Consider the following 24111-nt stretch of genomic DNA (forward strand, 5'->3'; position numbering starts at 1 on the left):
CTGACAGCAGGATACGCGGTTTGGATAATGGATGGATGGGTTACAAATAGACAACAGTGATTGAGCTGTAAAAGTTACGAGGTACAGCTGAGACCACCAAGGAGCACAAAGGTGAACGCAGTTATCGGTCTTGCAGTATAAGTCAGAGATAAATGAGGCGCTGCAGGTGCTGCCACATGTGCACACATAACCATATATACACAGTTGGTCTAATATATTACCTTGTAATCAGATGCTGAGTGTATACAGGGTGCAAGAGGACATATGACCGAGTGCCATTCCTCTGGATTCAGCATCAATTGTGAACCTAGGCCCTTCTCATCAGCCAGCGGTGTCAGCATTTTGAAAGGAGGGGGGGGGTAAAATGATTCCTGTAGCCTGTTTCGTTTAAGCCTTGTGTATTTTTTGGTGTGTGTGTGTGCGCGCGAGCGCATTTGTGTGCATGCTTGTGTGCATGCATGCATGTTTATTTACAATCCTCAGAACAATCCAACCAGCCCAGCGAATCGACCAGAATGCTGCCCGGGAGGGAGGAAGGGGGACGCTAAGCAGGGGAACACTGAAACAAAGGACCAGGAAAATGAGTTCAGAGGTTCCATGCAGAGATACAAAAGGAAACCAACAGGGAGAGAAAACAACAAAACAAAACAAAAAATAATAATAATAAAAAGCGAGAGGAGAGATTAATCTATGCCCGGCAGTCAAAGAACAGTCTACTCGCACTACTGGTGGGTGGGAGTGTGTGTGTGTGTGTGCGTGTGTGTGTGTGTATATATGTGTATGTGTGTAGGAGGGAGGCTCAATTAAACTGTCATTTAGCACAGCCAGAGAGAGAGAGAGAGAGAGAGAGAGAGAGAGAGAGAGAGAGAGAGAGAGAGAGAGAGAGAGAGAGAGAGAGAGAGAGAGAGAGAGAGAGAGAGAGAGAGAGAGAGAGAGAGAGAGAGAGAGAGAGAGAGAGAGAGAGAGAGAGACCTTCTGTTACAGCTCGAGTGTGTTTGTTTGGATCTGGTCCACAGTTCCAGCTGATTCCACACGTTATCAAAACGGCAGGTGTTGAGAGGCAACAGCATAAACAAAGCACTGCGATAGAGACATACACCATCACATTTCACAAAAAAAAAAAAAAAAAACATAAAAAAAATATTTTTAAAAAACCTGTCCTACTCATCACTTCCACGCGACTGGCTCACGTCTCAAACTAATGGGAGCTTTGGAGCGGACAGGCAAAGAGGCTCGCCGAGAAAATGAACAGAAACGACACCCGAGGCGGACGCTGACTAAATGACGGGCATCAAACATGACCCTGATGCGCGAGCTGACAGATTTAACGTCTGATCCAACGTGCGCCTCGTCACTTGGGGCTTGACTAACGCCACTGATTACTTATGAATGTTTATTTGTATACCCAACAGTACAAGAATGTCAATGAAGAAGAAGTGTGGTAGAGGTAAAAAGAGGAAAAAATGAGAAAAACAACAAAAACAAGGCAACAGTAAAAACGTTGTCCCCAACGAATGCTGAAGTGAATCCCTTTTTTTGGGGGGACCCCCCCCCTTTTCTCCCCAATTGTACCTGGTGAATTACCCCACGTTTCTGAGCTGTGCCGGTCGCTGCTCCACCCCCTCTGCTGAGCCGGGGAGGGCTGCAGACTACCACATGCCTCCTCCGATACATGTGGAGTCGCCAGCCGCTTCTTTTCATCTGACAGTGAGGAGTTTCATCAGGGGGACGTAGCGTGTAGGAGGATCGTGCTAGTCCCCCCAGTTCCCACTCCCTCCCGAACAGGCGCCCCGGCTGACCAGAAGACATAACCACATCCGGCTTCCCACCCGTAGACAGCCAATTGTGTCTATAGGGATGCCCAACCAAGCCGGAGGTAACACGGGGATTCGAACTGGCAATCCCCATGTTGGTAGGCAACGGAATAGACCACCACAACACCCGGACACCCCCCGTGAAACCCTTTTTATTGAGATCCATTTTGTACTACTAATACCACTACTACTTTTGGCTGCTCCCGTTAGGAGTTGTCACAGCGGATCATGTGTTTCCATCTCTTCCTGTCCTCTACATCTTCCTCTGTCATGTCAGCTACCTGCATGTCCTCCCTCACCATGAGATCCATTTTGTACATTAGCAGAAAATATAAGTGAGTAGAGGTTAATGGGCCATGGCAACAGAGATGGGCGCAAGTCCATGAATACTGGGATGGCACTCAGCTCTTTACCTGTGCCCCCATCCAGAAGGGTTAGTGGTTGTGTCAGGGAGGGCATCCGACGTAGCATTTTCCCAAATCAGTATGCGGCTTTACAACACCATACTGGATCGGTCAAGGCCCGGGTTAACAACAACCGCCACTAGTGCTGTGCCCTAACAGGGTACAAATGGAAACAATAAAAATCTGTTGCGGTGACCCCTGAGAAACAGGGAACAAGCCGATAGAAGAAGAAGAAGAGATTAATGGTCCAAGAATCAAAATGTTCAGAGGGAAATGCATGCGTGTCATAAACATAAGACTGTTGCTGCAATCGTCCGGGTAGCGCAGCGATCTACTCTGTTGCCTACTAACACGGGGATTGCTGGTTCGAATCCCCGTATTACCTCCGGCTTGGTCAGGCATCCCTACAGACACAACTGGCCATGTCTGCGGGTGGGAAGCCAGATGAGGGTATGTGTCCTGGTCGCTGCACTAGTGCCTCCTCTGGTCGGTCGGGGCACCTATTCGGGGGGGCTGGGGGGAATAGCGTGATCCTCCCATGTTCTACATCCCCCTGGCGAAACTCCTCACTGTCACGTGAAAGGAAGTGGCTGACGACTGACTCCACATGTATCAGAGGAGGGATGTGGTAGTCTGCAACCCTCCCCGGATTGGCAGAGGGGGTGAAGCAGTGACCGGGACAGCTCGGAAGAGTGGGGTAATTGGCCGGATACAATTGGGGAGAAAAAAAAATCCAAAAAATAAAATTAAATCTGCTGCTTTGACCCCTGAGAAACACACAACAAGCTGAAAGAAGAAGAGATTAATGGTCCAAGGATCAAAATCAGGAGTGTAATCCATGCACATCATGAATAATAAGACTGTTGCTGCAATGGCTGAAAAGTTGTCCCTGTTTAAAATTTGGCACCATTTTGGCCTGCAGGGGGAACCATGTTGAGCCAGTCATTGTGATTCCGTAAATTCCAGAACACAGCAATAGGATGCATCATTCCCCTAAGTTTCATCAACCACAGACTGGTGGTCTCCAAGGTATCGATGGCGACGGACTGATGGATGAATGGATGGATGAACGGATGAGGAAGTGGATCATATCTTCCCCCGAGCACACAGCAAATAAACTATTTTCTTAAAGTCGGGTAAAGCAGCAGCAGAAGCATTGTTTACAAGGGGCTCATTATCGTATGTACCCTGTTACATAAGCCTGCGTGGAGAGGATGTTATCTTCAGCGAAATGAGGGAGGAATCAGATCGTAGACCAATCCACTTAGCCATCACTTGGTCGACACCCTCCCCACAATTATAAGCAGCCCTGACTAAACACTGCACTGATTGTAATACTACACTATGAGCTTACTAATAATGTGCACTAATCCACGCCAGGCACGCCATATCATTATAATCAGAAGACAAGATGGCTGAGAGGAGGATGGAGGGAGAGGGAGGGAGGGCAGGAAAAAAGTATTGTGTACAGAAGTGCTGAGCGATAAGAAAAATATTATCATCACAGTGATCAGAAGGAATGTCATACAATATCAACATCATGTCTGATTATATGAGCAAAAACACCATAATTAAAGAGTCGGACGGAGGTTCATCAAATTAAACTGCTTGGTAATGTAAAGTATATCAAACCAAAACTAGTTTTAAAACTGTACCGCCACAAATATTTCACATCTCATTTTGTGAGAAATTTTAGGTAATAGATCCTTGTTTTCATGGACAAGAAAATTGTGTATCACAATATGACAATGCTTAATTTCCCCACCCCCTTTTCCTCCCCAATTGTATCCGGCCAATTACCCCAGTCTTCCGAGCCACCCCAGTTGCTGCTCCAGCCCCTCTTCAAATCCGGGGAGGGCTGCAGACTACCACATGCCTCCTCTGATACCTGTGGAGTCGCCAGCCGCTTCCTTTTACCTGACAGTGAAGAGTTTCGCCAGAGGGACGTAGCACGTGGGAGGATCACGCCATTCCCCCCAGTTCCCCCCTCCCCCCTGAACACGCGTCCCGACCGACCAGGGGAGGCGCTAGTGCACTGACCAGGACACATACCCAAATCCGGCTTCCCACTCGCAGACACGGCCAATTGTGTCTGTAGGGACACCTAACCAAGCCGGAGGTAGCATGGGGATTAGAACTGGCGATCCCTGTGTTTGTAGGCAACGGAATAGACCGCCACGCCACCCGGACGCTCCAAAGACAATAAATTTTAATACTGAATTATTGCCCAGCGCTAGTTTATGGCGCCCATCAGTAGGGGACAGTGTGCAGTGGTTTGTGGATGGTTCATCTTTAGAGGGGAAAGCAGATTTGAAGTGTTTCCATCAAGATCATCTAAATTTGCTTGCTCTCACTCACCATTCCGTCAGAAACCAAAAGCTGCCATATTGCAGTGGTGAGCTTTTCTTTTCGGTACTAATTGGCTTGGCAGCAGCCCGGCACTTGCCATCTTATTTTGTTCTCCCTTTACGAAGATGAACAGATCAACATGTGAAAGTGAAACGTTTGTAATTCTCTGACTAAACAGGCAGGTGCAAACTGTCATAAATTGTGAATGGATCAACAGTTAGCCTATAGTTAATTAGGTAGATGTGGCGCAGAAATGTTATGCCGATGTTGAAATGGATACCATCATTTTTCAATACCCTTGGTTACCCTGTAATATCGTTATACCACCCAGCCCTACTGTGGAAGTTTCCTACAAATGTTCCTACAAGGTTGGGGTTGGGGAGGGAGGATCCCAAATGACAGGCTCCTCCTTGGGGTTAAGGAGAACTGAGTGCCAAACCTCCCACTCCTGTCCATGTTTGAGCTGGCCCTCCGAGAGGAGACAGACAGACAGACAGACAGACAGACAGACAGACAGACAGACAGACAGGGAGAAAATCTGCTGCTGTCTAGCAGCAGTAGAGAGAGCACAGTGCCCGCCTGCCAGGAGCCCACATCTCAGCTGCAACTCTGCCCTGCCATGACTGATGGGACTTCAGCTCACCTAATAGAGCGTGGGAGTCCCGATGAGTATGGGGAAGAGAGCGACAGAGAAAGAGAGCGAGAGCAAGACACGGGGGACACAGGGAGAGAGAAATGAAGCCACGGGGACACAGAGAAAGGGAAGGCATGTGACTGTCTGTGTGCTGCCATGCTGCCATGTATGAGAGAGAAAAAGAATAGGACGGAGAGATAATGGTAAAATAGAGTAATATTGCGTCAGGGAGAATGAATTTAATACAGCCCTTAACTGGGATAAGAGGAATTCAATAAGCACACGGTGCACTGTGAATGCCCCATTTCCATCCAGCGGGACTGAACTGAGGATTATTACTGCACTCCAGCTGTACTCCAGGTCTCCCAGGCAGGCCGGAGGAGTCAGCCAGGTGGCGTTACATGCACACTGCACATACAGTTGCATATGAGGGCTATATCTGGCTTCCAGCGACTGGATTTGCCGATTTACTGAGAAGATTGTATGGTAAAAATCATTTTAGGCACTCTTGCTACCAGAGAGCATGAATGATGACTATGCCATGACACTATCAAAGGGAATAAAGGGCAACGCTGAAGGAAGAAGTCAAATGTAGGTTAAATTTGTGGACCATGAGAGAAGCAATCCATCTTCGAGCATTTTTGAGCGAAAAAATAAAATAAAATAAAATCAAGATACATTTTTTAAAACCTTCTAGCCAGGGCTTAATTTGTGCCGGATCCTGCAAGAACAGCATCCGGGACCTCCCAGATTGGGACCGGCACCTATTTGATTGGATCCGGCACATCTTTTGTCACTATCAAAACCTGTACATACATTTTGTGTATTTAATGTTATCTATTCTGTCACTCTTTTATTTCCCTGTGAAGTTACTCGTAAATTGCTTCTTTGCCCATTTTGGATGCATTTCAAATCTGATTAAAAAAAGACAAGACGTCAGGCCACTCAGGGATGCTGAAGCACCTGAGTTGCGTGCACGTCACGTGAGCAAATGTTACTGCGATGTGAATTACGATACGCTCAGCTACAAGAAGGGAACCAGTAAAAATGTCAAACAGACAGTCAAATTTGTTGAACTTCTTCAAACCACTACGTGAGTCAGACCCTAAACAGGCCAAAGTTGTTTCAGCAGATCAACAGGGTGGCGATAATGGTGCTGTCGATAGTACTGAAACGGAGCGAAAGAAGATCGAAGGACAGACAGACAGGCAGACAGACAAAGAACGTCACTTATTAGTTCAGTTTGCTTTTCGTGGTTGTAAATAAAACTTCCAGCCTTAACTCTATCCCCCACCCCCACACACATTGTAGCAACTGACAGACAGAAGGGAAACGACAGAGAAGTGAAGGGACAGTCAACGAGTGAGAGTAAGTGAGTGAGCAAGAGAGACGCAAACCATAAATAGCTGCTAAATACGTGCCCCCCCTTCTAAATCTGAGTGATTATTGTGAATGCTCTGATTAATACATGTAAATAAACAATGCTTTGTTTGTGATGACAGTTTTGTTTAGTTTTAATAGCCAGCACGTTGTCCAATGCGCTCCAGGCACTGTGGATTTTTTGACGTGTTCCGTGACTTTTTCCTCTGCCCTCGACCCCCTGGAACAGCCCCCTCTCTGTGTTTCGGGACCTCCTGATTTACAAATGAAGCGCTGCTTCTGGCACCATGCATAAAATCTGAGTAAACAAAACTTTTTTAAATAATGCCCGTTGGGCAATGATGTGTCAGAGAACATGACTGGAGTATTAAACAAATGTATCCCAGTTCTGACAGCAGCCCGGTGGCGGCATTTGTATGGGACAAAAGGGAAAGCACATACAGCGCTAGTGCAGGTGATTTTGATTTTTTGTGCGTTTTCCTTCGGTAATGAGCCCCGTGGCTGGTGAGACAGGAGCTGCATAGCAGCGAGTTATGCTGCAGAGCGTACAGGCATTCTTCAAGGATCTGCCAAGTACTGTAAAGATAACAGCAGGAACATCAGCACAAGGGGGGGGTGACACAACCCACCCCTAAATGTAGCAACTTCACGCCGGTTCGAGACCTGAACAATTTTTTTTTTAAAACATTCCCCCCAGCTAGCTGCTGCTATGGCAGAGGTTTAGCTAATGTGTCGGGGCTAATGCAAATAAATCCATTAGCAGGCACTATCTTGACTGAATCAGTTTGAACTCCCATAGTCTAAAATATTCTCCAGGTGTCATAGACATGGTGTAGCACTGTAGATAGGATGCATGCAGAGCAATAGTGATACACTGCAAAATTATCAGGTAATTAAGTACCTTCCAAACAATTTGATTCTAATTTAAAAGCAAAGGTATAAGCGAAACACCACATAAACGCTAAGGGAGCTTGGGTGGGCTAGATAGCTACACGTTCAGAAACAGATTTTTTTTTTTTATTTCCAGGCTATGTTACCGTAGAAAGACAATCACATCGAAAATCTAATTGTGCGAAGCGTGAGGTGTGATGTTACTCTCAGAGGGATGAATAAATTGCACTATCAAATCTGATTTTCACTGGTCATGTGTCACAATTTGTCCGAATTACTTCAAACATCACAGTAAAACGACAGCCCAACGGGGTGTTATCAAAGCGCATGAATGAAGTGTGGTCGAGATATTGCAACACATTTGTTTATGCTGCAGAATTAGTCATCGACAGGCATGGTGAAACAAGACGGTAACTAGAGACGGCATGATTGTATCGCTCAGAAGGAGGAAAAGTATCGTCTTAAACGTACAAGGCAGGGGAACCACGATACTCAATTCCAAGTCCCTCTTTAACAGGGCTTAATGGGGGTTAATGCATTCGGATGGAAGCCTGACGACCAATTCAGAGTCAAAAACAGAGTGAATCCTGGATCATGAAAGACCACCTACCATTGCCCCGTTCCCTCTTCAACTAGTCACCAACAACAGCGTTTATCTGCAGTTGGAAAGCAGAGCTACTGATATGACTGATCAAGACAATGACTGATCAAGGAAAGAAAAAACAACACAAAAAAGCAGGAACCAGTTTTTCCTCCCTTTGACTGTAAAGACAGGAAACACTGCCTGGCACCTCACTGGATAACAATACTGAAGGTATTTCCACATAAGGAAACACTTGCACATTTCATGACCACAGAGCCGGCGAGGAACACTGACCCCATTTACATCTGGTATCAACCTGTGAACTGTTTCTGGATATAATATGTGGCCTAAAGATCAATTCAGTCATGCCGTTTACATTTACACCTGGCATTTATATATGTTCTTGTTGTCTGCATGACCGTGTCATAATCAATCTAATTATTTTAAACATTTTGCGCAAAAAAAAAAAAAAAGGTGAGAGATTGAAAAGTCTGTCCACCATCACTAGAAGCAAATGTTCTCCTTAGAAAGGGTGAGTCTAACAACTTGGGAGTCAGGTGATTTTGCTGCCATCATATTTACAACTGCTATAAATGTAACCACAGTGACTTGTTTACCATAGTGAGAGTGGTTCGTGCCAAGAATGGGGGAATCCGAGTAACCTTCAGAATGAGTTGCACCTTCAGAAGGAGTTGCACTTTCAGAAGGAGCTGCAGTAAGTTTAACTACTGGCTGCAGGGATAACGTTTCTACCCTCTGGGCATTACCTTCTCATCAATTTTCATTTACACCTGGCTCAGATCCCATTTAAAATAGTGCTGTGTGTGTATGCTTTTTTTTTTCTTCTTCTTATCCAGATAAGATATCTGGATGCATTTCAATGCCAGGTGTAAACTGGGTCATCATCTTGGGCCTGGTAATGCTAGTCATTTCACTGCAATCTTGGGCATCCAATCACATCAGCCTATATTATCTGACTTAAGTATCTGTCTGTAGTCTGGATGCTCAGAAGTTGCATTGAGCATGCATTTTGATTGGAAGTCTGAAGTCTAGACGCAATCAGACACCTGGAAATGCATATAGCGGGAAACATCATCAACTCACCAAAGCCCTGCTACTTGCTCAGGCGCAGACATGGGCTCACAGCAGGAGGCATGTTGTTGACACAGAAGGGAGTTAAGCTGTTCACAAGTGTAATCATAGGTATCTGATTACAACGTTTGCAACTGAAAGTTAAGCACCCAGTCCAGTGCAGAACTACATACTCCCACCAATACTGGCTACGTTGTCAGACCGACATCCTCCCCTCCACAGTAACTGCAGTTGGTCAAGTCCAATTTATTTGTACAGCCCTAAATCAGAGTGAAGTCTCAAAGAGGTTATAACATTTACATTCTATTTTCCAACTGCAATAAAGTGATTAAATGACAATGTACACAACCCCTACCCTTAGACCCATGATTTGGATATGAGAAACCCCTAGAAAAAGCCTTGATAGGAAACATTATGGAGATGTATAGAGGAGGAAAATATATGGGTACATTGCAAGCAGCCGTTGTTGTCTTAATTGCACATCCTACCGTGATTACAAACAGCTTTAAGAAAAGGAGCATCATCTCCCACATATGCATGTTGTGAGCTACTTATTTTGATATTGTGTGGGAAGAACAGGATATCTGAACGCAGATCCTACTAAAGAGATCGCATTTAACTGTCAAGTTTGGACGCATCAAAATGTGTGCGTGATGGGCATTCCGGTAGTGTAGCAGTCTATTCCATTGCCTACCAACACGGGGATCACCAGTTCGAATCCCCGTGTTACCTCTGGCTTGGTGAGGCATCCCTACAGACGCAATTGGCCATGTATGCGGGTGGGAAGCCGGATGTGGGTATGAGTCCTGGTCACTGCACTAGCGTCTCCTCTGGTCAGTTGGAGCACCTGTTTTGGGGGGGGATAGCGTGATCCTCCCACGCACTATGTCCCCCTGGCGAAACTCCTCACTCTCAGGTGAAAAGAAGAGGCTGGCGACTCCACATGTATTGGAGGAGGCATGTGGTAGTCTGCAGCCCTCCCCGGATCAGCAGCGAGGGTGGAGCAGAGACCGGGACGGCTCGGAAGAGTGGGGTAATTGGCCAGATAAAATGCGTGATAATTGTGACTAACGCGTTCCAATGGTATAGAATGCATTGACATTACAAGTGCAACCGAGGCCTTATTATAAGAGAGAAGAAGGGAGGGAGTGGGAGAGACTGGTGGTGAAGAAAGAAGCGAGAAGGTGGGGAGAGGAGTAGGTGCACATCCTAAATCGTGCCTGATGGAGACGCCAACGGTGCCAACTCCACTTGGCAGAGCATCCACCTCAGCCCCACTGAGCCTGAGCGCAGGCCTTGGGGGTTCGCTTTAACGAACACCTGTAATTCAGGATTCCACCGCCCCTACACTGCCAAATCAGTCATCTAATTGAGAATCATCTTCACTAATGGGGATCTTGAACAACAGGGATAGTGAGCAAAACTCAGCTTGTTGAAAAGCGCTAGTCGAGGCTTTACAGAGAGAGTATTCATACACTGGCCTCTGCTATTGACAGCGGCACTGTGGTAAAGCCAAGGTGACTGCAGAGCGAGAAATGATGGGTTATTGTGTGAGCAGAGGCCGTCTTAAGAAAACCCGTCTACCTGCACACAGGGCTTAAGTGTCTTTTGATGGAGAGCGAGTGGTTTCTGGACACCATCAATTGCCAAGGTAATTTTAGAAGTCCTAAAACTAGCCATTTCAAACAGATTACTTCTTTGAGGTAATGTTTGAAACAACAGTCTCCAAACTGGATATGAGCATATAGTTCTGGATGATGCTTACGGTTCTAACATTTGGACATTTTATTCGAGGGCAATCAAGGGCAACAGCCATAACTGTTTACAATCCTTAACGGCTAAACACACAATGTGCCCGTGTGCCGCTGTGACCCTATAAAGATGAGTCTGGAGTTGCTGAGCAGTTTGAAACAGGTCACAAGGTTCAGACTAATTATATCTTCCACACCCCAACACCCAGCTGGGGGAGGTAAACTGGAAGCATTTGCCTGAATCCACACAGATTAACCTTTTACACAGTAAGGTGTAGCCAATTAATTACTGTTGTGTACTACATCCCTTGTGATAGGAATGCTAATAAGACTGTAATTCTCTTAAATATTTGCAGAGATTCTGGGACTGACTCAGCATGTTTACTTTAAATCATGTTTGACGGCACTTTTCTTTGCCAAAGAAATGACATTTTGACAGGCCGAGAGTGTCCGACTTTCATCAAGCGGCTACTGCAGAGCGCTGTAAAAAAAACAACAACAAAAAAAAAACAACGATCATGTACATATTACAATACTGCAAGAGTAGCACCTAGTCTTCATGCTGTTTTCATCCATCAGAAAGCTGAGACAAGCATGAAAGTGGTCGGCTTCATGCTGACGGATGCAAAAGTCTGACTATCAATGATGAGAGAGGAGCATGGCATCAATAAAGAGCAGTGTTTTCCAGAGAAAAAGAGGAGTGCAGCTGGATGATGTTGGACAAGAGTGCCTCTGCTTATCCACTGCTTGTAATTGCTGACATCAAACAGTGAAGCAATTTTAAAAAGCCCAAACACACAGCCTGGACTACACCGCAAAGAACGAACCAAAGACAAGAGCTGAACAGGAAACAGGAAGATCAGGAGTAAATGAGGCCTATTGGGATACCAGTAACCCAACCTCATCCCTACTAGAGCCGCGCGATATACAATATTGATATAAGATATAAGACTTAAGGCAACAGGCATGAGCGCAAGTCCATGAATACTGGGATGGCATCCAGCACTTTGCCTGTGCCCCTGTCCATAGGGTTAGTGGTTTTGTCAGGAAGGGCATCGGACGTTAAATTTTTCCAAATGGGAGCGTCCAGGTAGCGTAGCATTCTATTCTGTTGCCTACCAACACAGGGCTCGCCGGTTTGAATCCCCGCGTTACCTCCGGCTTGGTCGGGCGTCCCTACAGACACAATTGGCTGTGTCTGCGGGTGGGAAGCCGGATGTGGGTATGTGTCCTGCTCGCTGTACTAGCGCCTCCTCTGGTCAGTCGGGGCGCCTGTTCAGGGGGAGGGGGAACTGGGGGGGAATAGCGTGATTCCTCCCACGTGCTACGTCCCCCTGGTGAAACTCCTCCCTGTCAGGTGAAAAGAAGCGGCTGGCGACTCCACATGTATCAGTGGAGGTACATGATAGTCTGCAGCCCTCTCCGGATCGGCAGAGGGGGTGTAGCAGTGCCTGGGATGGCTCGGAAGAGTGGGGTAATTGGCCAGACACAATTGGAGAGAAAAGGGGGGAAAATTCCACACAAAAAAAAATAATAATAATAAATTTGCCAAATCATTATGCGGATTGACAAGACCATACCAGATCGGTCAAGGCCTGGGTTAAAAACGGCAACCATTGGTGCTCTGCCCTCAGAGGGTACCGATGGAAATTGTAAAATCTGCTGTGACAACCCTTGAAAAATAGGCAGCAAGCCGAAAGAAGAAGAAGAAGAAGATATAAGACTAGATATCCTCTGGGATTTTGGTTAACGAAATTTCGTGATATAGCTTTAAGCTGCTGTTACCGGATGCAAGTTCTTGAAAGGTTTCCAGCGTTCAATAGTTTTGAATTCATTATCTACCACGACTACTTTTGGCTGCTCCCATTAGGGGTCGCCACAGTGGATCTTCTGTTTCCATCTCTTCCTGTCCTCTGCATCTTCCTCTGTCATGCCAGCCACCTGCATGTCTTCCCTCACCACATCCATAAACCTCCTCTTTGGCCTTCCTCTTTTCCTCTTCCCTGGCAGCTCCATATTCAGCATTCTTCTCCTCCACACGATCTTGCCAGTTTTGAATTCATTATAACTAAACGTATGCCGGGAAAGAGTTACAATTTTGACATTTGAGGAAAAAAAAAATCTAGTTTAAATGTAGAAATAAGAGTTTTCATTTTCTTTACCTACCAAGTATTTGTGATATTTCATTTAATTTGACATTATATTTCATTCAGTTCATATATATTTATTTAAGCCGTGTCCTTCCACCCTTTTCATCTCAGAAGTGGACAAAAAAAAAAAAAAACACAATAAAAATATGTTAACACACAATATACGTTTTGGTTATTTAAGGGGGAAATAAATCCTTTTATCATCTAGACAAATGAAAATATCATGACATGAATAGTATAGTTCATATCGCTCAACCCTATGACACAGAAGTCAAGGCAAAGTTGAGGCAATTTTGTTGAGCTTAAGTAGACTCAACTTTTTTATTTCATCCATGCTGTTTTTACGCAACTGAGGTAGATGAAGGTAGTTAACCTTTGCACTGCTAAATGACCAAGAGGATCCTCTCTGCCACCCAGGAATAAAAGATCACGAATATCCAATAATCCTTTAGGCCTCCATGTCCCAGGCCTTTGAAATTAACTGCCAATCTTCTCTCTCTCTCTCTGATTGGCATATCTTCTTTACTTACAAGTGGACCACTTGTGCGAAAAAAGATCAGCAAAGGAGCAACTTGACAGACTGTGTGCATACTAGCCATTGATAACCACATCTCGCAGCCTTTTGCGATGCATATGATAAGACAGAGGACCATGGTCTTCCTGCTCGACACAGAAGCTGGCTGCCATGCGAAACCGAACTCTGATGTGATCACAGAAGGCGAATCGGTTCATCTGGACACAATGCTTAGTGGGAGAAACGTTTCATCACTCATCCAAGTGACTCCATCCGTCTAAACTGACTGGAGGTATCCCCACCCCTATAAACAACACAGCTGCGTAACGACCGAAACCAATGCTTGGCTTCATATGCAAACTGGCGTGATTTAATTCTAACTCGGGTGTCGTCCACAAATCTGAACCAATGGCTGGGTGGTGTCCCTGGATAGGACATCAGAGCTCTCTTTTCCACTTCCTTCATATACAAGTTGGCCACTATAGGTGAAACTGGGGAACCCATAGCACACTCATGCCTCTGTGTATAGTACTTTCCCCTGTATGTGAAGTACATGGACTGAAGACACAGCTTCAGGAGCAGACACACACCTACAGATAACACCTGCAGTCAGTTGAGACAGATGAAGTCAGGTGGATGAGTGATGAAAACGTTTTCCCCACTGGATTATTGAGCATGCATAAAGACTCTGACATGATGGATCTGGAGTAAATCAGCTGGCATGGTGGCTAACAACAACATTGGGGGGGATTACACACTAGGAGATGGATCACTAATGTTGTCTAAACTACAGTGAATACAATGTCAAACAATGGCAAGTAACATCCTTAAAGTTTAAAAGCAAAAAAGAAATGGCAAGGGAGAAAAATTCAAATACATGGCAACATGGCGTCATGTCAGAACAACTATTCGCCATGTTAAAGAAACAAGGAAATTAAAAATGGTGGTTGAAATGTTAAACTTTGCACTCATTTAACAATATCACTCATTTCCTATTAAGTATTGGCGTTCTTACACAGAAGTAATAGCCATTGTTTTTCTTAAATGGGTATCTTGGCCTTTCACGGGCCTGCTGGAGGTGTGGCGAAATAACCGATGCGTAGCAAAACCAAACTCTGTGTATTTAGCGATGGTGACTGGATTGCATTTCTTTACCTGGATTGTTTGCAGAACCTTATCAAAAAGCAACCGAAAGCATTAGAGAGGTGGGTCGATCCACATAGAGTCCCTCTGGTTTCACAAATCAAGTTAGAAGTGAGATTTCACTTGGCTAATAGCGGAGATATTTTAACCAAAAGCTTTTTAAACTGTGTGAAAACAGCGGTTAATTCGAGGCGACATACATCAAGAACAGCAATTTCAACCATTAATGAGATATTCAAAGTTAACGAAAGCACCCTCAGAAATGATCTGAAATCAACTTGTCTAATTTGACATACTGGTTTCTGTCGTTTCTGACTGTGGCTTGAGTTTTATTTTTTCTTTGGATTTTTCCTCCTTTTTCTCCCAACATTATACTTGTACTTGGCCAATTACCCCACTCTTCCGAGTTGTCCCAGTCACTGCTCCACCCCCTCTGCCGATCCGGGGAGGGCTGCAGACTACCACATGCCTCCTCCAATACACGTGGAGTCGCCAGCCACTTCTTTTCACATGACAGTGAGGAGTCGCCAGGGGGACATAGCGTATGGGAGGATCACGCTATTCCCCCCAGTTCCCCCTCCCCCAAACAGGTGCCCCAACCAACCAGAGGAGGCGATAGTGCAGCGACCAGGACACATACCCACACCCGCCTTCCCACCCACAGACACAGAGCCATTGTGTCTGTAGGGAAGTCCGACCAAGCCGGAGGTAACACGGGGATTTGAACCGGCGATCCCTGTGTTGGTAGGCAACAGAATAGACCTCCACGCCACCCAGACGCCACTGTGGCTCGAATTTTAATTTTTACTGGTGAAGAATGTGACAAAAAGAATACAACTTTCTTCGATGTGTTGTGTGGTCTTGCTCAGGCTTAATCACCTTTTTTCACCCCCCCAAACCAAAAAGATAGAAGTATCAGTTACAGCAGTCAGATAATTTGGTCTAAATCCCCCAAGGTTGATCTCACAGCAGTGCTGCCACTCACTGAAATCTAAAACCACCTTTCTGAGCTGGTCTTTATTAAGTATTTAGCTAAACATATTCATTCACACACACACACACACACACACACACACACACACACACACACACACACACACAGAAAAGAACGTTTCATCCAATGCCAGCAATACTGAATAGCTGTCTCTTGCTGCATGCACCATTCCCTGGCCTGCTGCAGCCAACAATCAATGACTGACACCTCCATTACGATGCCCTGAAAGAGCCATGCAGAGGCCATTTCAAATACAACTAATTCAACACTATGCATTCGGATTTATTCAACCCTCAATTTGTGATTTCCTTTAATTTACATACAAAATGAGAAGTTAAGCTCAAGGCAGCTACTTTTCTGTGGCTGTTCAGGAAATCTGAATATTAGGGATGCACCAATACCAATAATGGTATCAATATTAAACCGATACCAGGCAAAAATGGTGCATCATTATAAAACCTGATACCAATGGCATGAATAAAATCAAAATGGCGTGCTTTACTGCATTTTTGGCACATTAATGTCTGTATTTTCTTTTAATGGTGGGGGAAAAAAATACTGTATCTCATTTATTTTGCCCATTGATCCCAGACTAATGCTGTCATTCTGCAGTGTTCAGCAAAAGTAATGGATTGGATCGGTACTTGGTATCAGCCCATACTCAAAGATTTGTACTCAGAATCAGCAGTGGAAAAACTTGCATGGGTACATCCATACTGAATAACATTAATCTCATTAGTATTTCATGTTATTACTGACATGAACATCCATCCATCCATTATTCAAGCCACTTATCCCAATTAGGGTCGCAGGGATGCTGGAGCCTATCCCAGCAGTCATTGGGCGGCAGGCAGGGAGACACCCTGGACAGGCCGCCAGTCAATCACAGGGCCCACACATTCACACCAAGGGACTATTTAGCATGGCCGATTCCCCTGACCTGGATGGTGGGAGGAAACCGGAGCACCCAGAGGAAATCCACGCAGACACAGGGAGAACATGCAAACTCCACACAGAGGACGACCTAGGATGACCCCCAAGGTTGGACAACTCTGGGGTTCGAACCCAGGACCTTCTTGCTGTGAGGCAACCACGCTAACCGCTGCGTGACATGAACAAACTGTGCTATAAGGCGGTCTTGGGGGATCCATGTTTTCAAATTCGTGGAAATTGAACAAAGATCACAAAATCTCTGTTTAAATAACTCAAAATGCATGAAAATGGATTAAAGAACACCTGAAATCCATTTAATGCGAAATGAAAGAAAAACAAAAAACAGATCTCAGAGTTCACTTGTGCTGAATAACAATGCTGAAGTCATTATCGAGGGGCTCAGCTCAGTGTGTGTCCATGGTAACAGTGCTCATGATGGTCACATCTTCAGGACCATTAACACCAAGCTGACCGTATGGTATGGTTAAAAAAAAAAGAAAAAAAAAGGCAGATTGGAGCCAGGCAACTTTTTATGCATGTGGCATAAAAGGGGGGATTTCAGGGGGGGGGTTTCAGATTTAGGGAGGGGTGTCTCTTGGCCCATAGTTGACCCAGAAAATGGGGCAGGTTCTCTGCTGGGAGCCTGATACAGTCTTGGCTCAGCCGCCACCCCATCACCATCCCTCTGCTGGGGTGAAGCCTTGACCATGATGGTTGCTTTCAGTGAAGACAGCCTGTACTCAGTCTAAAATAAACTTTAATCTCTTCTGCCCGCCTTCAATAGCAACTTATGATTTATTGACGTTATAATGTTTCTTAGATAAGATTGCTGTGGAACATCTTATCCCCTCAAGCATCACCTCTCCTGAATTGATCGCTTGTCTCATACGAGGGGGTTTGTGTTTTTTTATTTTTTCATTTTATAATTCAGGGCGGCACCGTGGCGCAGTGGTTAGCACGGTCGCCTCACAGCAACAAGATCCTGGGTTCGAGCCCCGGGGTGGTCCAACCTTGGGGATCGACCCAGGTCGTCCTCTGTGAGGAGTTTGCATGTTCTCCCCGTGTCTGCATGGGTTTCTTCCAGGTGCCCCAGTTTCCTCCCACAGTGCAAAGACATGAAGGTCAGGTGAATCGGCTGTACTAAATTGTCCCTAGGTGTGAATGTGTGGGCCCTGTGATGGACTGGCGGCCTGTCCAGGGTGTCTCCCCGACTGCTGCCCAATAACTGCTGGGATAGGCTCCAGCAACCCTGTGACCCAAACTCAGATAAGCAGCTTGGATAATGGATGGACTTTATAATTCAAATACTACTTAGTGTTCAGCACCCAATTTTTTAAAAGCTCGACTGATTATATCACGAAAATGATGGCAGAGAACTACCAATAAATCCAATAATAAGCCACAGAGTTTGATATATCGCACAGCAATCATTAGGTAGACGAGGTGCCATATAATGCAATAGACACATATCCCATTTTGAATAAGCTTAGGTGGACTAATGACTTTAAAAAAAACACAAACCGTTAGCCATATAAATGCTATCAATGGTCTGCATTTAAACTACCTGTTTACGGTACGATGCAAAAAAGGATAGATTGTATTTCATCCCAGAAGAATCTAAATTATGTAATAACTTATGTCTGTATCAATGACCTTTGTTTCCCATTTATATGTAGCACGCCATTAACCATCTGTCAGGTCAGTGCAAGTAGCCCAGCACGCCTCCGTCAGACAATACACACAAGCTGCTTGGCATGACATGACAACCATCAATAGTCAATAGGGAGGGGACTGGAGGCCAGTCTGACTTAACCACACACACACACACACACACACACACACCGTGTGTGTGTGTGTGTGTGTGCGCCCTTTCCCAGTCATGTTCTGCTGCCTTTGACGGACTGCTAAGAGAGAGATGGTCACGCCCAATTTTACTTTTACTGCCACAAAAAAGGGGCCACGCACGCATGCTCACACCCACACATGTGTCAACTTTCACCACAATGACGCTTTGTCAAATCATGCCATGACACTGTCTGCCACCATCTCCGCGGGAAGCCAATCGTGTCCGGCATTACTTGTGGCTTGTTCTGATTAAGCTGTTGGAAGTGGGATCAATTCCTTCTCTTTATTTATTGTTTTTACGAACACACTGTTCGAGTGCAACATATTTCTCCACGAGGATAATGTTTTTTTTTCATTAAGGGTTTTTGAATGAAATGAAAGACACTTTATTTGACATTGTATTCTTACAACTAACTGTATTCTCACGATGAATTTGTTCTCTGCATTTACTGTACAGGAGCAGTGGGCAGCTGCAGCACCCGGGGATCAACTCCAGTTCTTCTTTCCACTGCCTTGCTCAGGGGCACAGGCAGGAGTATTAACCCTAACACGCATGTCTTTTTGATGGTGGGAGGAAACCCACGCAGACACGGGGAGAACATGCAAATGCCACACAGGGAGGACCTGGGACGGCCCAGGGTTCAAACCCAGGACCTTCTTGCTGTGAGGCAACGGCGCTAACCACTGGGCCACCATGCCGCCGGGTGCAAAAAGGGTGAAGGTGCAAAAAAAAACTTTAACCTGTGATAAAAGGGAAGATCTACGAAAAAGAACAAAACAAAACCGTATTATTCCTTTTCTCATGGTGCTTTTTGCACATCTGCAAAAGCTACCCAGAAAAGCTGTGACTCCCGGATGTCAGTTTGAGAAAGTAAACATTAACCGACACTGTTGATATAAAAGTGTAACGAAGGACAAACAGAGACAGTACACAGGGTGACTGCAGCGAGACACGAAGAGATTTATAATTTATACACGTCAGTGCCAATTCCCTCCTGCCAGTCAGATTCCAGTTAATTGTCGATAACTCAGCACCAGGTTTTGCCTCTTGTTAATGGCACAGGGGGAGAAAAAAAAAACTTGGTTCTGGTCTCTAGTTTACGGGTCCATGCTGCAAAATAGTATTTGAATTTCATGAACTCATTCAAATTAGGCAAACAGGAGTGATAAGTTGAGTGCAAATCCAAGGCCAACTTGCTCACAGCTGCAAAAAAAAAAAATCCTCTCTTCAACCTTCCAGCTGAGAGTGACTCTGGAAACAAGATGGAAGTGTTCCAGCTTCGTCTCTGTGGTGATCCATGCAGGAATCGTGTAGAACCACTTAGCTATGCACTGATTAAATAGGCCGACTGTCATTTGTCTTCACAGCCATCTCGCAGCAAGCTATTGGGAGCCGTACCGTTGAAATTGTCTTTCCACGCAGCACACCCATACATAATTTCCTTTCAAAATGAATAATAGCAAAGTCACACTGACCTCCAAAGAAAGAGGAATGATGGGCAAAATTTTGACTGAGAGAAAGTGACTGCACCTAATGAATACTGAGACGATGAAGACTGACTGATCATGGCATTAAAATATCTCAAAACATTAAAAAAAAAATTTAAGCGACGTAAAAGAAGGGTGAAAAAAACTCCTAGATTCATATTCTAAAAGTTGAGGGGTCATAACCTACAGTAAATCTTCTGAAAACTAACTTAAAAAGTCCAAAACAATTATCCATCAGAGGAAATTAGGAACAACATATCTAACACCCAGCAGCACAGTGGTTCAGTGGTTAGTGCGGACGCCTCACGGCAAGAAGGTCCTGGGTTCGAGCCCCGGGTAGTTCAACCTTGGGGGTTGTCCCGGGTCATCCTCTGTGTGGAATTTGCATGTTCTCCCCGTGTCTGCGTGGGTTTCCTCTGGGTGCTCCGGTTTCTTCCCACAGTCCAAAGACATGCAGCTCAGGTGAATGAGCCGTACTAAATTGTCCCTAGGTGTGAATGTGTGTGTGTGTGTGTGTCGGCCCTGTGATGGACTGGCGGCCTGTCCAGCGTGTCTCCCCGCCTGCCGCCCAATGACTGCTGGGATAGGCTCCAGCATCCCCGCCACCCGAGTTTGGATAAGCAGCTTGGATAATGGATGGCTGGATATCTAACACCGAGGTATATATATATCACCAGCGATGCAAAAGTTTCTCGTGAATCAAAGCATTCGGTAAATTGCCGTCCTAAATTAGGATCCAAATTGAGGGTGGCTGCGTCATCCGTCAGTGCAGTGGAACACGCAACCACCAAAAACCTTCAAGTTTATATAGAGCGGTTGTGGAGCTGAAAACAGCCCGTACCGTCTCGTAAACAGAGCCGATACGGATTAAGAGGAATCTGGTTTATGTACAGATACAACAGGAGAGGACAGCGAGGAGACTGCAGAGCAGTTGCATAAAGTAGGGGGGGGGGCTCAAACAGGGTGAAGCTCCTGATGGAGAGTGTGCCAAGTCTCCTGCAGAGGCGGACAGGAATGACTGCTCCACACAAACACCCTCCACCCCCACCCCCTCCCGAAATGATCTCTCAAGAGGGTCACGCCTTGGGGCGGTCTCTCGGCAAGAATTTAGTAATATGATTCATATCCCGATACGGGAGTCACGACTAAATATGATAAATATTGATGACACTTGGAAAGATAGCATCGCAACACTCAAATGTATTAATATCTTCCTACACCTCTGCTCACGTCTGTCGGGAGTAGCTTCCTGTTATCAAAATAAATCAATCGGTGCACACACACACACACACACACACACACACACACACACACACACACACACACACACACACACACACACACACACACACACACCGGTCACCACACCAGAGGAAGGACTGTGCAGAAGGAAGCATAATGCCCCCATTGGGTCCTCATACATCCTTTTTTTTTTTTACCTGAACACTCCTTTCAGCCAAAAGAGGCAACCACTTTCTGTTCACCTTCTTCTTTTATTTGTGGCCACTGCTGATCATAAACACCACCTGGCTTTCACAAAACCAGCCAAGGTGAAACTCTGCTCACTTTCTGACCAAAAAAAAGAAAGGAAAAAAAAGCCGTGTTGCTTCTGCATGTGCACCATTAGTTAACATCACACTCCTCCACCCGCCATTAATCACTCGGTGAACTTCGCTGCGGTTAAAGCGCTCCATTCCTACTTTCGTCAACTCGGCTCTTTTGTTGTTGGGGCAGGTGCCTCGTTGCAAAACTCAAAAAAAGTTCCGCTCTTTCGACACAACGCCTTCAAATTGGTAGAGATGCATGCGGTGGTGTTGCAGCGACATTTGCAAGAGCCACGTTCTTCCTTTATGTTCGTTTTGCTCCCAACGCACGTGAGGTATCGAATTCACTCGGCTTTCCTCAACTTTGAGAGAAAACCCTCCTCCAAATAAAAAAAACAAGAGGTGACGTGAAAATGACTCCCGTTTTCATTTTCCCTGACACCCATTTCACTCTCGCGTCGATTCTCTTATTTCACAGCTAACAGCCTTGATACTTTATGGGGAGAATAAAAGCGTTGGGATGGGAATTTGAAACACATGGAGGGAACTGATGTAGTGACTGAGACACACTTTTAATTGGTACCATGCTAGCTTACTACATTTGTGGGTGGGAAATGGGTTTTCTTGGGCGTAGGGCTTCAGAAATTACTTATGGGCTGAGCCAAGAGACTGAGCAACTGTCTGCTTCCTGCTCCCAATGTGTCATTTACTGCTAACCTGTTCCATAGGAAAACATCCAAGACGAGGACCGTCTACAGCCCACTATGTTATCCCTTTAAACACATACCAGCTTGACGTTTATGATAGCCACACTAAAGATAAGGTCCAGACCTCTGTGGGTGTGTTGAGTGAGTGAGTGGGTGTGTGAGTGTGTGTTCTGCAATACTTATGAGGACCACTTTGAGTTTTTAACCCGAAGGCGGGTAGTATACTTGAAACAACTTAAGAACTTGTCAAAAAAGAAACACTGGCACTGACTCCGTTTTTCATCATTTTGCAGTCTTAAAAATCTCCGGGTTGATCGCTCGTACGGATGAGGACGCCGTCACACGAGTTCTGCAACTCTTCCCTCAAAAGTATTCATCTTACCGTGGCGATGTAGCTATTATGACCACAACAAGGGAGTGAACCGGAAAAACAACGTTGAACTTTGGGCACCGCCGATCAACCTTCAGGCGACCGACCGAGTGATATTCGGACCTATTGCAGACAGGGGGAGGGTGTATGACCTGCTGCTGAACTGGTAGGCCAAGTACTTGCAATCACAGCACCTTCTAAACATTAGGGCTGGGAATTGCCATTGATTTCCCGACTCGATTCCGATTCACAAGGTCTCGAATCGATTCGATATGGATTACGTTAGGGATATTTGAGTTACAACACCAATTTTGCTTGGATATGAACACGATTCTCAGAGAACGATTGCTGTAAATTGTATAAGGAACCCTCTAACCTGGTGCATTGTTAAAAATTAGAATTTTTACATTAAGAATTAACCCCACGTGTTACCTCTGGCTTAGTTGGGCATCCCTACTGACACAATTGGCCGTGTCTGCAGGTAGGAAGTCAGATGTGGGGATGTGTCCTGGTCGCTGCACTAGCGCCTCCTCTGGTCAGTCAGGGCGCCTGTTGGGGGGGGGGATAGCGTGATCCTCCCACGCACTACGTCCCCCTGGCGAAACTCCTCTGTCAGGTGAAACGAAGCGGCTGGCGACTCCACATGTATCGGAGGAGGCATGTGGTAGTCTGCAGCCCTCCCCGGATCAGCAGAGGGGATGGAGCAGTGACCGGCGTGGCTCGGAAGAATGAGGTAATTGTCCAGATGCAATTGGGGTGAAAAAAAAGAACTGACCCCAAAGCAGTTTCCAATCCGTAAATTCCATAGGTCTATCAACGGGGGGGACATTGGGATTAAATGAATCGATAATCAGCTCATTATGGTAAAGATCGAGTCGAATCAGGAAAACCATTAATTGAACCCAGCCTTCGCAAACATATCACACCGCATCTTTCTGTCTGTCTTATTTGAGTAGGGTCATTTTGTTGGAAAAGCTTTGCTTCATTCTGAGTATACTACCGCCTTGATGGTGGGGACATTTTTGCAAAGTGAGGACATTTTGGCCGGTCCCAACTACTTCAGGGGGTTACTTTAGGGTTAGGATTTAGGTTTAGTTGGAAGGTCAGAAATAGGATTAGGGTTAGGGTTAAAGTAAGGCTAAGATTAGGCATGCACATCTGAAGGTTAGGGTTAAGGTTAGGGCAGGGGCTAAGGAATGAATGTAGCCAACGAGGGTCCTCACAAGTACAGAAAAACAAATATGTGTGTGTGCATGTGTGCAAGTATTTGTTGTGTGAGCACTCGTTCGTCCCGCTGACTAGATAAGCAGCTATGTTAACTGACCCACAGGAAGTGGCATTTCCGCAATGGCCAAACCTGCAGCTGGGAATAAGAGAGCAGGTTCTGTGCTCGGAAAAATAACAAATAAACTAAATATAGTTCGGGTAGTCATAGAACTTCCTATATTCTGAGCCGGAATAATGTTAAATTAATAATATATGGCAAATTACAAAAGAGGAGCACTGAGGGATGGAAAAGATTTCT

At 45.5% G+C, this 24111-nt stretch overlaps 1 protein-coding gene across 2 annotated transcripts in view; it reads right to left on the reverse strand.

Annotated features, from left to right (window-relative positions):
- Positions 1-24111, reverse strand: part of dock1 (dedicator of cytokinesis 1) — a 350480-nt gene that overhangs the window by 321888 nt on the left and 4481 nt on the right. The window lies entirely within an intron of this gene.

This window comes from Lampris incognitus, chromosome 17 (genome assembly GCF_029633865.1).
Source record: "Lampris incognitus isolate fLamInc1 chromosome 17, fLamInc1.hap2, whole genome shotgun sequence".
Lineage (NCBI taxonomy): Eukaryota > Metazoa > Chordata > Actinopteri > Lampriformes > Lampridae > Lampris > Lampris incognitus.